The following is a 16,947-nucleotide window of genomic DNA, read 5'->3' as shown; positions in this document are numbered from 1 at the left end:
CCAGAGATGGGCGTCCAGAGGCTCCATTTCTCTATTTCTCCTACATCTGTCTTCACTCTTTCTACCATGCCACCCTCTGTGCAGACAACATCCTTCCTGAGTCGCTCTGTAAAGTCGCTCCTCTCTCCTCATTCTAAACCCTCTTGAAGACAGGTTTCTTCCGTGACATTTATTAGGAAACTAAGTCATCTACTGATTTACTTAATGTATTTATCTTGTGGTTGCCCTATGCTGAGAAAAAGGGGTCAGAGGTTGCAGGGATGGTGTACAAAACCTAGTAAATGAGGCTTGGATTTGCGTGGAGGGTTGAGTGGCAAAGGAGGTGACCATTAACAAATGTGTAACTAGCAAGACATATGCCTTATGTCACCTTGGTCACTTGGAACCAGATTCTGCCCCCTTTGTTCACATGGTGTAGCAGCTTGCTCCAGGAATAGTCCCACCGATATCAGTGGGTCAGATTCTGTCACCCTTGCTCACGATGGGGACTACACCTGGAGTAAGGTGCTACTTGCCATGACCAAGGGTGGCCAGATCTGGCACAATGAGCAAGGTACTATTCAACCTATGAGTGGCAGAATCTGGCCCTTTGCTTGTATGTTGTATTCCTTTCCAGCACCTTTCATTTGTTTTCATCTTTGTAGATTTACATACTGCAGGGCAGTAACTGTGCCTTCCTCTCTTTGAGGAGCACCTAGCACATTTTGGGTGATATCACAGTATAGATAATAAACATTAACAATGATAGAGCATGAGAGGGGGAGCCAAGACTCTGCCACTGACTGATGTGTGATCTTAGACAAGTCACCTAACCATCCTGTACCTCAGTTTTCCCCCATCTGTAAAATGGGGAGGGCACTGCAGTATAGCTATATTACACAGGTGTCATAGAGCTTAAATAATTATGGGCATATCCTCTACTTTTGTAAATGGGTCCAGCTTCAGTGAAATTGGGCCAATTTACACCAGCAAAAGATCTGGACCTTAATGCTTCTGGAGCACATTTAGATCCTTGGTTGAAAGGTGTTATATTAGTGCAGCATATATTATTATTATTACCCCCTTCTCTACCTGAATGGCTAGCAAAAATTTGGAGTCTAGCTGATTGTTTCGGTGAGGAGGAGAAACTTGGATGGAATCGGGTTTTTCTTTGATCTTTATTTACAAAGAATGTACAAAGCCCAGTTTCCCTGGACATAGCAGCAATCAAACAGCAGGGGACAGTTTCTTTGCTCACAGTTCCAAGCTTTTTTGCAGCCAGCACTGAGCCCAAAATGTCTCTCCAGCCTTTTCTCAGGGCCACGTTCCCGGTCCTTGTTCTGACAGTGTCCATGGCTTTCTGCTGCTTGTCTCAGCTTCTCTGCTGTGTTTCCTGCTTCTCTCGCAGGGACAGCCATCAAACACTACACAGCAAACCCCCTCTGCTAACATATGCCTTGCATGTACCTCTGTTTTGGTTGGTAACTGTATCTGCGTTTTGAGTGGAGGCTACTATTGTTTCAGCTACTTGGTTCTATAAAGGAGCTTAATTTTATTTACATTTATCTGTAATGAAGGGCAGTGTCTACACAGACACACCCCAGTTTCAATGCGATTTAACCCAAGTCACTCATAACATTATTATTATTAAGTATTAAGTATTTATTATTTATTATTAATATTATTATTAAATTAGCTTTTGTTTTTGCAATGACAATGCAGTTTTTGTGACAATGCAGTTTTTGATGGTGTGAGGTGAGGATGCTTTCACATAACATTAGTGCAAACAGATACTACATTCCTTTGGATAACTACGGGCTAGATCATAAGGCACAGCTCATAGTAAGGGATCGCAGAGAGCTCCCTTGCCCTAGAAGGAACACCAAGAGGTTTCTCCTGGATGCTCAGAGGTTGCACCTGCATTATGACACCCCTTTGCAAGGTGCTGGTTACTACTCAACAAGTAGCCAGCCGGCTCGGCTGCCTGCTGTGTAGCAGGTGTGGAGCCAGGTGCCACATTCTTCCTGCCACTTTGGAGCACCCTGTAGCCATAGGGGAGTAGGAGGGAGCAGTAACAGCACCACTCTGAATACAGGGGCTACAATTCTGCTGGTGCTTACACAGGCCAAGCAAAGAAGTGGTGAAGGCTCCTTGCATTGTCCCCATCGTTTGGGATGGCCCTAAGTAATGACACAATCCAGGTCCCGTTACAGCCAGGGAGCATTTTTGCAGTCAAAATGCTCACATTCACTGCAAGTTCCCAGTCTCCTGCTGCTACTCTTGGGGAACTTGATTTAATTACTCCCAACATTTGGTTCAACCTGACGCAGCAACAGGAGCCTGGCTAAAACAGGCTCCCATAAATTAAAACATTTAAAAACATTTTCTTCTCCCAAGCAAAAACGATTGTATTTAAAATTAGCATTCACACAGCATCCAGATATCTTAAAGACTGTGACCAGAACTGAAGAAATAGAGGAAAAAGTGATCCAATAATATTTCCTTGAATTCAGTTGAGCATGGGCATGACCTTTTTAGGGTTGCTTTCCACATGCATTTGTGAGTGGGAGCTAAAATCACAAGAATTCTTATTCACAGCCAAATTTAAGCTTGAACGCTTGAATATTCACCCAACATGAATTTTGATTTATACATTCACTTGTTTTGGTTAGCTACATATGTCATTGAATCAGTGCACAAAAACAGCAGCATGTGACATGAAACTATCCAATAACTAACTAAAGCACAAATGGTGAATATTCACAGCCATATTAACAGAGGGAAAATAAATTCAAAGATATTTGAGAATAATGGTGTCTAATCGATAGATCTGAGATTTGATAGCAAAGGGAAAAAAGCATCAAAATTCAGTGAACACAATATCAGTTACAAATTTTTCTGTCAACGCTAGTTGTAACATCAAACACACAAGAAAGTTCAATGTTAATTCAAACAAAGTGTCTTTAATCTCTTAACTGCTGAATGAATCTCAGCTCCTGTCTGACATCAACAGTGAGCAGTATTTAATTAATTATTTGCAGAAGAGCATCTTACACCTATTGTTAAAAATGGGCTGGATTTTTTTCAGGATAACTGTGAAAAGGCATGAGCCAACATGGCACTGGCCTTTCCGCACTTCGCTCAGGTCAAGGGGAAGGCTTTAACGTCTCTTTGTAGCAACCTGAATCTGGGACTTCCAGTCAGACCTCAGTTGCAACTGAGAGCATGTCTCAGGGTGTTACTACTCAGTAGCTAGGAGGGGGCTTCCCAGCATGGGTAGACAGAGATGTGCCAGCTCTAATTGCGCTCGTGGGCTAAAAATAGCAGCATGGCTGCAACACATGGGTGGCAGCTTGGGCTAGCCACCTGAGTACCAACTCACCTGGCCTCCAGGGGACGTACACAAACCCTGCTCTGGGGGTAGTGCTTCTAATTACAGTGGAGCTGGGGGGAGGGGCTGAGCCCCCTTACTACTTTTAGGGGCTACCTCAGTCTTCTGGTCCCATTCTCACTATTGTTTAAATTAACACAAGCCACTTGACATGCAGCACCCCCTCCCCCCTACATTTTCTGCATAATTTGAGCATTGCCTGGGGGCAAAGATTGGGACTATATAGAGCGGTTATGACTATTCTATCCCACCAGTAATCCCCTTTACACAAGAGGAAGCCTCCGGGACCTGTATTTGTAGCTTCTGTGGGCCACAGGAGAAGTACAAAGCAGGTCAGTAGGGCCAGAAACATGTTCCCATACACCCCCTCATTGTACCTTTCTTTCTACTGTCTGCATCTCTCAAATAAATCCTTCCTGGGAAAAGCTCAAAATGCATCCTTCTAGAGATATTTCCATCTGCATATCACAAAGGATATATTGACTTTGCTACACTCCTGAGATCAAGATAGAAATATTGTACAATAGGTACAGGGATAATTGTGCTGTTTATTAAGCATTTACAGTACAAGAGCCACCAGTGTTGACACCAAGCAGATATTATTTGCACCAGCACAAGACCGGGTATATAATTCTCCAAAGCAGAGACTGATGAAAGGTATTAGCAGGGAAGAACTGAATTCTGGCATTCCTGGGCCTTGCAAATGGCACATCGTAGAAGAAGCAGACCTAGGATGAACCCAGTGTCATTAGGAATCCAAGCAGGTGGGAAGCGCTATAGCTGTCATGGATCCCCTGAAGCCTTTAAGAGTTCTACAGAGCTGCTAGAATTGACACAATAGGAAAGGACATCCCGGGAAATGTACTGAAAAGGTGAAGTTGCTCACGGACAGCTATATCTTACAGCATGCTGACAGCCACTAAGTGAACCAGCTCTCCAAAGGAATTTTGTAAGATTTCTGATGTGTTCGGTGAGAAATGTGTGAGGTTCTTTTCCCTGCCCTACAAAGAGACCAATGTATTTATCCCCACAAATTCATGGCATCTAGGTATACTGGTGATGACACAATTACAGCTAGAAACTCCGGCTGCTTTGTAGTTCACCACCGGCATAATCTTGCTGTATACCTAGTTTAACTGGACCTGGAAGGATCACCCCCATATAAGGATAATCTCTGGGGGCATACAGCAGGCATCACTAATCTTTCCTGCTGTTAACATAACAGAGAAAAGAGAGCCCGGCCAGAGGAAATGGGACAAGTGTAGGACGTGCCTATACTAGCCAATCCTCAGCTGTGTTTTGGCTCCTGGTGGCTTTTGCAACCCAGCATGAATGATAGCAGACGAGTGCTCTAACACAACTCAGGCGGATCAGTCTGCCCAGAGATGCACCTAATCCCCTAACTTCAATTTAGAGTCAATGGTGAAGATTTGGATCGTGTGATGGGCCTTATAGTATGTTCTTCAAGCTAACAAACTCCACCTATGATAGAGTGCCTTCGGGAGTGAGGGCCAGTCTTCAAATGCACATCATGGGACTGTCAGCAAACATCTCATGGGTTTATACCTTAAAATTAACACCTGGAAGCAGAGGGAATCCAGGCTAGTGCGCGTGTGTAATGTGCTCACAATGACCTGTTCCAGGAAGCACGTCAGCTGCTGCATATTCCACCAAAATAGCCACCATTCAGATCTTTTCCCCGATTGTTTCCCATAAGAAGCAGCATCAGCTCTATTTAATCTGGACTGAGACTCAGCCAGCCCATTCACATCTAGATTCACACCAAGAATCACAAGGAAACTGCACCACCTGGCTCTCCAGAAAAGGAGATATGAAGTGACTACAACGCACAAACAGCACAAAGCACAAAGAACCCCTGTCTCTCTTCTGCTGGTCTCACATACAAGTTGACTTCGAGGATCAACAGAATAAATCCTTGCAGGACCCACATGAGAGGGTCCTTGGAAGAGATGATCACTTATCCAGCAACCCTCACTGAGATCTGTTAGTAAGGAAAATATAGAGCTACTGTGAAACAACCTATCAGCAAGTCAACAACATCCCCCAGTCAATGGTGTCAAAGACTGCTGCAGATAACAACCTCAGCATAAGCCCAGACCTTTGGCCATCACCAAAAGGAGATAATTGGCCAAGGTTACTAATTCTGTCTCCATACTCATGCCTGAAACTATAATTGTATTGATCCAGCTGAAATAGATCCAAGAAATCTGAGAAATCCAAACCACATTGGAGTTATTTGGCCACTTGGCTCTCTCCACTTTCTGCAACAAAGAGTGGGCCTGATCAGTGGAACTACTCAATTAACAAGGTACTCTACATGATGAAGGGTGGCAGAATCAGGCCTAACAACCAGGAGGAGATACTCATTTTATGTTCAGTTGCCTAACCCCTTTTGTTACCCAACATTGACATGGCAGCTGCATTTCCCTAGCCTCTTCTTTCATTCCACTGTTATATCAAAACAGTTACAGATATGTACATATCATCTTGCATCAATGTGGGAATTAAAGGATCTCCATTGGTTTTTGGAATTTATTTTGGTTTGGTACAGAAGATGAAGAAGAAGAAGAAGAAGAAGAAGAGTATTCCCTCATGGCTTGATTTACCTTGACTAGCATAACAATTAGCTACACTATTTCCACTCCTTCCCCGCAAAACACTAATTAACTGTAGCTCATATCTGAGAGAAATGGCACACAAACAGCTGCAGTGCTCCAAAAATGTTAATCAGTTCTGAAAATCCAAATCAACCCTAGCCATTTCACAGTTCAGGTCAGTACTGTATTTTGCACTTTGGCTCACTCAGAATATTTTCAGTATCAGGTACCATTTAAAGTGGCTTAAATCTATTTGCATTGCAGCCTGGCGAACAAATTCTGTGAAGAGGTTTATTCTCTTAGCGTATCGTTAATAAATCTGGCCAAATACTGACACCCTTACTCAACTTGAGTACAGCTTTTGAATTTAATAGGACTCCTCACAGACTAAGATACCCTTTCTCTTCTTGATGGGTATCAGACGCTGTCCCTTTGGGTTCACCATATTTTGCACTGCAGCAGCATTTGGGCCCCAATGGCTGCAAGATGCTTAAGCGCATGTGTAATGTTAAGATTGTGAATAGCCTTCAATTTACTCCAAGATACACATGTGCTTAATCATCTTTATGTACAGGGGCCTTTGTTTACCCAGCAGCATGAAGATTCCTATAAAGCAGGGATAGGCAACCTATGGCACGTGTGCCAAAGGTGGCAAACAAGCTGATTTTCAGTGGCAATCACACTGCCCGGGTCCTGGCCACCGGTCCTGGGGGCTCTGCATTTTAATTTAATTTTAAATGAAGCTTCTTAAACATTTTAAAAACCTTATTTACTTTACATACAACAATAGTTTAGATATATATAAAGACTTATAAAAAGAGACCTTCTAAGAACGTTAAAATGTATGACTGGCACGCGAAACCTTAAATTAGAGTGAATAAATGAAGACTCGGCACACCACTTCTGAAAGGTTGCCGACCCCTGCTATAAAGTAAGTACATTTTTTTTTTATAAAGAGGCCATTATTACCTTACAACCATGGCTATGCTTCCATGTTAATGTATATTCTTAATCAAATGCCACATACTTTTTCTCATTGTTTATAGGTTATTGTTGCTCATTTCTCTTACATTTAACAAACTAATGAGGGCATGGAATTCTGCGTTTTCTAATGATGATATCCTCTTTCTTTCTTTGTGTAACAAAAAGGCTTTGAAGTCCTACACTGTGTGTTACAAGGATTTTGATACTTCCCCAGTAAGGATGTAACAGGAGCCAAAACAAGCCTCCAGGTGCCAATATTACACCTGACAAATTAGGCACACGACTGGAAAAGGGTGGGCCCGTGCTTCTGTTTAATGCTCATTTCCTCTCATTTCCACATTAACAGGAAGTAGTTGGAATGGAAAAAAGGCTTTCCTTAAAGACCCAAACGATCAAAAGGCCTGAAGTAGTTACTCCTTGCAAACAAAAACTTGGAAGCCCGCTAAGTCCTATGATTTGGATCTCATTTGCAATGACTTATTTAACCCCTACTGACGGCACGGTGAACAGGATGTTATGATTTATTTAACACTTAAAGCGGGTATGAGAACAAGGTGGATGGTGCCCTTAGATGTAGTCTTTCAATAATTTATTGTTGTAAGTGCTTAATTTTTCCTTGGGGAAGCCTTTGACGGCAGGCTGCTGCAGGATGGTTTAAGTGATGTGGATTAAGCAGTCTGCCACGGAAAGCAAAAATAATAACACTAAAAAATCCAATGAAAGTGCAGGCAGCTTGATTTCGTGGATTGCATAGTGGGAATTTCAGGCTGACATTTTAACACCCGTTGAACTGAGTTTAATACATTTCATTTAGCAACTTAAAGACTGCTGAATTTACCTTGCAGAGACTTTAATGGCATAATACACCCACAAACACAAAGAAAACTGACTAATACAAAACCCTGCATGGCTCCTAGAAGGCCATTGGAGAGCAGTAACAAAGCCTGTAAAAAAAATAAATCAAGTTACATCTACTACATTTATACCATAGGGGTTTCTGACCAAGAGCAGGCTCACAAAAATGTTATGTCTGACTGACTTTAAAGTTGAACTGCTCCTTAATAATATTGTAGCATGCCTCAGAGGGTTTATCTGAAAGCACCTTCTTTTGAATGGTTTGTAATCGTTATCTGGGGTACAGGACCATCCTTTAGAAACCTTTTTTATGTCAAAGTTACTCAGTGAAATAATGCATAGATGTTTTACCCTCTGGAGATCAGTGTTCAGTTCTGCTTCATGTCATATATTGAAGGCCCGTGGTGACTTTAGCAAGCAAGATCTACAGGAATTCCTGCACCTGTGGATAAAGGACTTCAATCTTCAATGATAAATGCATATTTCTGCATGCTTGTGTGTACAAATTATATTATAGTATAGACAGGCAGGTAACACATTTCACTTTTGGGAGATGAAGTAACGGTTTTAGCAAATTACATTCGTAGCTTTAATCTTATATTTCCATGCACACTGAGTTAAATGTTGTAAAACTATCAATTCTGTCAAAACCTAGCAGAAAGAAAACAAGAGACCCTGCAATCTTAATGTCCAAACTGACTGGTGATTATCAGGAATTAAATGTGCAGGAATTCCAAATCTTTTTTGATCTGAGATGTCTAGATGACTTTTGTTTTTCCATAATTGTATGAGGGCCCTACATAGTATTTAAGAATCAATTATATTGCAATTGATGTAATTAACTCTAATAATCCAGTAAAAGTCAGTAGGAGGGCTATTCAAGTCAATAGAAAAGAGGGACTATATTATGAAGGTGTTATTAACCTATACAGAATTTTACTAGGCATTTCCTTTTCTTATATAATAAATATACAGTAGTTAGGAAGGCTGTTATTATAATTTAATGGGAACAATGTCTCATCACTTTCTTTCCTGTGCAACCCTTAACTAATTCTACATACAGTGTATAAGTAAAATGAATCCTTTTTTAATGGCACAGCAAATCAGCTATTAATCATCCATCAATCATCTGTTGCTCCAAAGACTATGGTGCTTTCAGTGCTGCTAAAGATATTTTGGGAGTGGCAGGAGCCGCACACACATTCCCATTCATTTAGGTGTCCAACTTTCCATTTCATGTTGTCAAGGGTACTTCTAACTAGTCATTTGTGGACTGGTCCTGAAGTCAGTAGAAGCCCCTTGAGGAAGACATCAGGGCTTTGAAGGATGAGGCAAAAGAATGTATAGGCATTTTTATGGCACTCATCACTGTAATATCTGAGCATCTCTCTTGGTTATGAATTAAGACACACCACACACCTTTCGGGGAGGGGAATATTATCATCACCCATTTTAAAGTTGGTGAAACTGAGACACAGTTAGGTTCAATACCTTGCCCCAAGGCAACACAGCACAGCCAAGAACAGAGCCCCTGTCTCCAAACACTTACACTGGTACCTTCACCACTAAACCAGCCTCCCTTCTATCTTGGCCATGAGTGGGAGAGTTGCTGAGAAAGAATATCAAGATGGGGCCCACTGGGAATTTTAATCTTCTTCACCTTTGTTGGTCTGAGTCCAGGCCTCACTTTGACACAAAGACTGCACTGGTCGCACTGGCCAATGGTCTCCTCCTGGAAATGGGTGAAGATTGGCTATCTGGGCTGGTGATATTAGATGTATTTTCTGCCTTCAACACAGTTGGCCACAGGATGTTTTTTACTCTCTTGTGGACCTTGGCAGAGCGGGACAGGTGTGCTCTTCAGTGTCTTCCTTCTTTTCTCTTGGAGAAACTGCAATGGATAATCATGAGCAAGCATTCCTGCTCCCAAAGTGCTCTCAAGTGTGAGGCGACTCAGGTGTCTTTTGTCACCCACCCTGTTCAGCCTATATAAGCTGCCATTCAGAGGGTTGGTGAGGAGGCATGGGGGGTAGTTCATTATTTTGATGATACCCATGTATCTGGAAGAAGGTGGTTCAGCACCCCGGTCAATGTCATGTTGAGACTGGAGCCTGGCTAAGAATGAGTTGTCTGAAGCTCAGCCCAGACAAGACTGAGGTTGTGATGGTGGGTTGAAGGAGCAGTGGAAGGAGATAATATCAGTCCATTTGATTTGGAAGTGCATCCACCACTGGTCACCTCCAAAGAAGAGGTGATTTTAGGTCCCAGATGCTGTTAGTTGATCATATTACAGCTGTAGCCAAGTCAGTATTTTACCAGCTGTACCTGGCTAGGAGCTTTCATGCTTTTATTCGTGCCTTTGTTACTTTGTGGACTACGGAGATGTGCTGTACTTGGGGCTAACTAACAAAATGTGGCAACTTGCTTGCTGAGTGGGGAATCTTCCTGGGAGCACATGACATTTCTTCTCGGGGTTCAAGAGAACCTACTGGTTTCCAGGTAGAGTTTAAGGTTTTGGTTTTGACGTCCTCTCTCCCCATGTCACACTGCCACAGAGATGGTCAGCAGAGACACTCAAGATGGAACTCCCTCATCAGAAAAGAGAGTGGGTAGACGAAGAGACATTCTTTGTGAGCACCTTGGGGCTCTGGCTCCCCACCATGGTCTGAAATAGCCCAGGCTTGATCACCTTCTGAACATGCTGCAAAAGCCATTTTTGATTGTGTTTTGGTAAATGTTGGGGGTAAGTCCCCGGGAGAGGGAAAGGAGCTCTTCCCCTGCTTTGATTTACTGGCTGGCTGAGTTAATTTGTTCCCAGTATATGATTATTTTTATGCCGCAGGGTGGTCATCATTAGGTGATTGTAAGTCTAATTAACTATTAGGGCACTTAGAGCTTTTTGTATGGACATTTCTAATTGCTGTTTAAATCTAAATAAATTTAGAGCTGACTGAGGCAAAATCATCCCTGGTGCAATTTCACTGAAATCAATGGATTTACACTAGGGATGAATCTGTTATGTTATAACCTGAATGAATCATTCTTAGAGAGGAAGAATGAATTATCATTTTAAGCTATTCACACACACACACACACACACACACACACACACACACACCCCTTCTTTCCATCCTTGCTCACATTTTCACAACCTTCCTATTTTACATACAGTGCAGTATCTTGACTGACAGAGAGGAAGAAGAAGTTGCAATGGTTAAAATAAATAAATGTAACGTGAAGATGTCAAATTCTGCTTTCCCACCAGAATGTAGATTTACAAATATTCACAGCTATAAAGTAAATGCTGTACAAATATTAGTAGTTGCACAAGATCTGAGCTATGTTGCACAGAATGAATGAGCTTTGACTACAGGAACAGAGATACACAACCCTGCTGACTTGTGCTGAATGAACCAATTGTAACGTTGGCAAGCAACCACCTCCTGCCAAGAATCCTGGTCCAAGGCTTCATCTAGCTTGGGACTCCTTCGCACGAATTTATTGGTAACAGTAAATTTCTCTATACAGTTAAATACACTGTATACATCTCGCTTTCCATTGCAAGCTTCAGGACCAGTGAACTAGTCTTTCAGCAAGTCACCAACTTAATCCAATGGTCATTCTGCGATACAAGGGAGTGTCTAGAAACATACTGAAGGGACAGTGTTCAGTGTCATGGACAAAAGTAATAAGCCTTTGGTTAAGGTGGAAATGGCTACATACTATTAATTAGCTTACTACTGCAAGATCAGAGTTCACCTCAAGACTATATTGTTGGGTTGTGAGAATTGCCCATTGTACCATGGTAATACATTAACCATATCAGGATGCATCAAAAGAGCCATTACTATGGAACCATGCTGATCACAACCTCAACATGAGTCAGCAATGTGATGCTGTTGCAAAAAAAGCAAATGCAATTTTAGGTTGAATTAGCAGAGGCATAGCATGTAAGTCATGGGAGGTGATGGTACCACTCTACTCAGCTCTGGGTAGGGCTCAGCTGGAGTACTGTGTCCAATTCTGGTCACCAACGTACAGAAAGGATGTGGAGAAACTGGAAAGGATCCAGAGGCGAGCGACAAAGATGATCAAAGGGATGGAATTGAAGCCGTATGATCAAAGGATGAAGGAACTCAGTATGTTTAGTTTGGAAAAGAGGAGCTTGAGGGTGGAAATGATAGTGGTCTTCAAATACTTGAAAGGCTGCCATAAAAAAGATGGTGAAAAGTTGTTTTCTCTTGCCATAGAGGGCAGGACAAGAGGCAATGGGTTCAAACTACAGCATAGTAAATTTAGATTAAATCTCAGTAAAAACTTCGTAATTGTAAGAACAGTAGGACAATGGAACAGACTGCCTAGGGAGGTTGTGGAAGCTACTTCGCTGGACGTGTTCAAAAGGAAGCTGGATAGCCATCATTCTTGGGTGCTTTAGACACAACAAATCCAGCATCTTGGCAACAGGTTAGACTAGATACTTCCCTTCTAACCCTATGATTCTATGGCAAATGTCCACCACAGGCATGAGGTTTGTTGTCCTCCATCACCGTAGTGTTACATAAACATGAAGGTCTCACCTATTAGTGGTTTATCAGGTGTTCCTGGAACTGCAATCTCGCATGGATGAGTGGTGCCAAAAATGATAGCCTGAGAATTGTTAAAGTACAGTAATTCAGCAGTCAAAACTTCCTTTATTCAAATCCCCAAACACCACTCAGTTATTTAATCATCTCAGTTCTTCTACAATCCACAAACCTGTCTTAAAATGTGTGGGGCAGTTCCTCGGCTGGTGTCAGTGGTCCTGGCTCCATTTCCTTCAGTGAAGCTAGGACAATTTACCCCACTTGAGAATCTACCCCTGAGTGATTGCACTCCAGGCACAGAAGACAATAATACACATAATTTTAAAAAACATTAAATAAGAACAATCATTTGCAAGAAAAGGTTCCAGTGTTTTGACTTTCATGGAAAATCAATATGGTCTTATCTCTATTATTTTACTTAAAAAAATACTTGGGACCACGGCATTAGGTAGCACTGTGAAAAACAACTAAATATAGCTGTAGATCATGGTGGGTGGGAATGGAAAACCAAGGAGTCAGGAGGCGAGCTCCTGCTGCTGTTACGTCATTATAACACCCATAATTATGTTATTATGTACACTGCCCACTTCAACTATATCTGGACACCACTTAAAATGATAAAAATCTGATTAACAGCATGACATATAATCTTAGTTTCTTTGAACACAAATTAGTACTGACTTCTGTATTCTTTCTAGAATAGACAGGATATTTGTTTTGCTTTTCTTCTGCAAGGTGTTGTCAGAATGAGCATATAAAAAATTGAAAAGAGTTTATTTTAAAACCTCATTTTATACTTAACACACTTTACCAATTCACAGAAACATATTTCCATTCTTAAGGCAATAACACATGACTCCTCCCTCCCTGACCCCAAACACCTAAACATACAATTATAAGCTCAAACTAGAGATTCAGTTGAAACTATGGTGTGTTTAGCTATGTAACCGCTTGTTATGCATTTGTTTTCAGGGTACCGCACCATTAAATCTCAAATTTCTAAGTGCTCTGCTGTCTACAGAGAGAGACGTCCATTTTGTATTAAGTTCAGTGCAAACAGTCACAGAAGACACACACGCAATGTGTGAAATCCTGGTCCCAATGAAGTTAATGGCAAAATTCCCATTGTCTTCAGTGGAGCCAGGATTTCACTCACTGCATGCCCGCTCATATAGACTTTACTTTTCTTCTTTCTTATTTTTTTTTCTCTTCATCTCCAATTAAAGTAAATGCCTGAAGGTCCTGGTTTGATCTTTGGATCTGGAAAAGCAATACAGCGACTTTCTATAAATAAGCTAAAACAGACAGAATAAAAGATTCAATGTGGTGGAAGCCCCATCACTGGGGTATTTAAAACAAAGACCTACAAAGTACACCACAGGGAACAAACCTGCACTGGCAAAAAGATGAACCAAAAATAATGTTCATTCATATACAACATATGTTTCTCCATTTAAATAAATATGGAAAAAGCATACATCAAATTATATCTTCAATCCATGAGGTTACCTTGGCTGGTTTATTTCAGCTTCACTGGGGAGAGCCCTCAAGATATTTCTAATACAACTGTTAAACCCTTTCCCTGTGTTACAATGTATGAAGTGATTATTGCCACCAGCTTGGTCTCAGAATTCCCCCTTAAATATTTTTTGTATCACCAGACCAGAACTGGTTTGGATGCCAACGAGCTGTTCTGTCCTATTGAAAGCAGAGAATGGTTTCCTCTGCAATATGTACAAAGAGCAAGGAAATTTAGTCAGTTTATGCAAAACACAAAATGGCATCTGCCATCTGGAAATGCGCACAAAAGCCATGGGCAGTCAAACACTTCTCAAGACTTTGGCATGTAAAATTAATATATTTGCTGAAGACTTAAAGAGCCACACAAACTCTCAGCCATTAAAAAGGGAATTTTACTTTCCTCTTCCCCAAAATAAAATAAACAATAAAATATTTCCCATTGCAATGTCCCATAAACAATAGCGCAAACAACCTTCTAGAAACATTTTCTAGTGACTTCATGAGGACGGGCAGAAACCATGTTGCAACCAAATGTATATTTTAAATGATGGAGAGGAATGCATGTCCCCAAAAAATTGCATCTGCAGTAAAGAGTGTTATTTTTAGCTATGTAAATGTCATATCCTTGTTTTCTGTGGGTATCCCCTTTAAATCTCTGAGGACTTTTCTATCTGCAGAAACAAGGAGCTGCTGTGTGTTCAAGTTCCACGGATTGTCACTATATATATATAGTATACCCCCTTTACTTCCATCTTTTTTTGTTATTATTTTCTTAATCTAACATACAGGTCATTCTTGATTAAAGTCTCTGCTTCTGTTTATATTCAGAATAACACACCGCTTACAATGGCCCACATGGTACCTAAGTGGACATCATCATAAATTATTCAATCTTTGTTCACTCAACAAATGTAAAGCTAATAAATTGCAAAAACTAAGACACCCCTCCCCAAACATGCAATCAGGTATAACTGGGTAGAATCTAGTGACGCCCATGGGGCTTTAGTGAAGTCAGTGGGGCTCTATACGGGAACGCAGATCTGTGTGTAGGATCAGCTACTAAGTTATTAGTAGTGGAGCTTGTAGTGACCCCTTTAGTTAAGGTTGTCCACCTCTGTCCATTATAAACCCCTGTATTCAGTTCCTTACAATTTTGCCAGACTTTGATTGGGCTGAAATTTTCCATATTTAGTCTCTGACTAAGTCTTTCTTTTCTTTTCTTTTCTTTTTTAAATTTATTTATTTATTTTGTTACATTTCAGAAAAAAAAACACCTCCGTTGTTTCTAAGATTAGGGAAATCAATGTGCCAAAGCAATGTGCTTGGCTGTACTATCTAAAACTACTAGACCACACTCTCCTCCAGAACCTATATTAGGGTTCCTAATCCCCAAGGTTCTGCCATTGTCTAACAAATAACTGTGTAAGCCACCACCATAGTATGTGTCATTTTTCCCTCGAGGGACTTGTCCACATAAGGGATAACAGTCTACTGCTGCTATCTGCTATTATCTTTAGGTCAAGGGGTAGATATCTGTGCTGTGGATCTAAAGGCCCTGGGTTCTAACTCCACTGATGTCCCATGTAGAGGGTCAATATGGTTTCACGTGATGAATTTCCTGGGGGGCGGGGGTTCAGTTGACTTTTTAAAAACCTAGGAAATTACATCCCAAAAGCTACGAAAACTATGTTGAATCAATATTATGGTTGCAAAGTCAAACACTCAGAAGTTAAGAAATACCAGAATTGAGGTTGCCTGTGGAACTTTAATTTGGTACTCTTGAGTATGCTTTATTATAGCCATGCCCAGCACCACACTGGAATCTGTGGCGGTTCTATGGAGCAAATACTTTGTGATAATGCAGTGATCTATGGCACATAGATTGAATCAGAATGCACACAAGGATGCTGAATATTTTTTTCTATAGTACTAAACTGGGCTCTTTACAGTGGCAGAAAAGGTTGCTTCATCAAAGAGCTTACAAAGGTCCTAATCCTGCAGCTGCTTAGCCATGTGAACTATGGGAAGCTGACTGAATTCAATAGGACTACTCATACCCATAAATTTACCCATGTACCTACATGTTTGCCAGAGGGAGGACCAAATAAACGAAGTATAGCTGAAGTATTGCGGATGGAACATAAGATAAAGCAGATGTTTAAATAGTGAAATTTATACCCCACTGTTTTCGTTCCACGTTTTTTATTTTGCTTTCTTAAAAGAGAGAGAGAGAAAGAGAGAGAGATTAACTGTGCCTGTTAATGTTAGCATTTAAATGGTCCTGGTTCTAGGTTTCACCAAGGTCCTAAGGGGACCCCAGCAAAAGTCAGAGCCAGCCCAAGGGTTGCTCTAACTTACAATGGCTGCAACAGCTCCCAATGGAGCCATCCATCAGCCCAGAATAACCAGGCGGCAGTGTGTTCTGGCTGTGCTTCCTCCTTCCCCAAAACTTCTGCCTCCCCGAACACTATGCTATGCTGTGGGCTGGAGGAAATACTATAGGACCATTCTGATACCCTATGTCACTCAGGTAGGTTCTTTACACAAACGGGGTTCCCTAGGAAGCTGTTGCCACCTCTTTTGCCATAAAGTAACAAGATCAGGGAACGGAATTAGGGTCCAAGAATCTCAGTCCAGGACCTTTCACAAGCACTAAATTCACTCACCTAAGATGCAATTTGAAAGGTTTTGCTTTGGCCTGCACTAGCTACTGCATCATAAAATGATTTTTCTTATGGCAAACATGCACACACACATCTCCACAGCGTGCTCCAGTAGGATTGTCAGTCATTCACCTCTGATAGAAATCCTGGCTTACAAGAGATCATCTGCTCCATTAAAGAGGAGAACTCGGCAGTAAAAATAAAAGTACGGATCTCAGCAAAAGAGAGAGACGTCACCGGGTGAAGAGGTCAAGTCCATGCCATTGACAGACTTAGAGTGAAACATTACAGCTATTAGGCTGTAACAAGACAGTTCAAGAATGAACTGAGGATTCCAGGCATGTCACGGAGAT

At 41.3% G+C, this 16,947-nt stretch overlaps 1 long non-coding RNA gene across 12 annotated transcripts in view; it reads right to left on the bottom strand.

Moving 5' to 3' along the window:
* The window catches only part of LOC117874447, a 53,295-nt gene that overhangs the window by 16,480 nt on the left and 19,868 nt on the right, over positions 1-16,947 (bottom strand). For 2 of the 12 annotated variants that reach the window (XR_004644984.1, XR_004644991.1), the window contains exon 4: positions 8,179-8,269. The exons of the other annotated variants lie outside the window; for them this stretch is intronic. This is a non-coding gene — a long non-coding RNA (uncharacterized LOC117874447). The remainder of the gene's footprint in view (positions 1-8,178; positions 8,270-16,947) is intronic. 12 annotated transcript variants of the gene reach the window in all.

This window comes from Trachemys scripta, chromosome 3, assembly GCF_013100865.1.
Source record: "Trachemys scripta elegans isolate TJP31775 chromosome 3, CAS_Tse_1.0, whole genome shotgun sequence".
Taxonomy (NCBI): domain Eukaryota; kingdom Metazoa; phylum Chordata; order Testudines; family Emydidae; genus Trachemys; species Trachemys scripta.
Note: the sequence above shows the minus strand (reverse complement) of the source record. Positions and strands in the feature narration are given on the sequence as shown.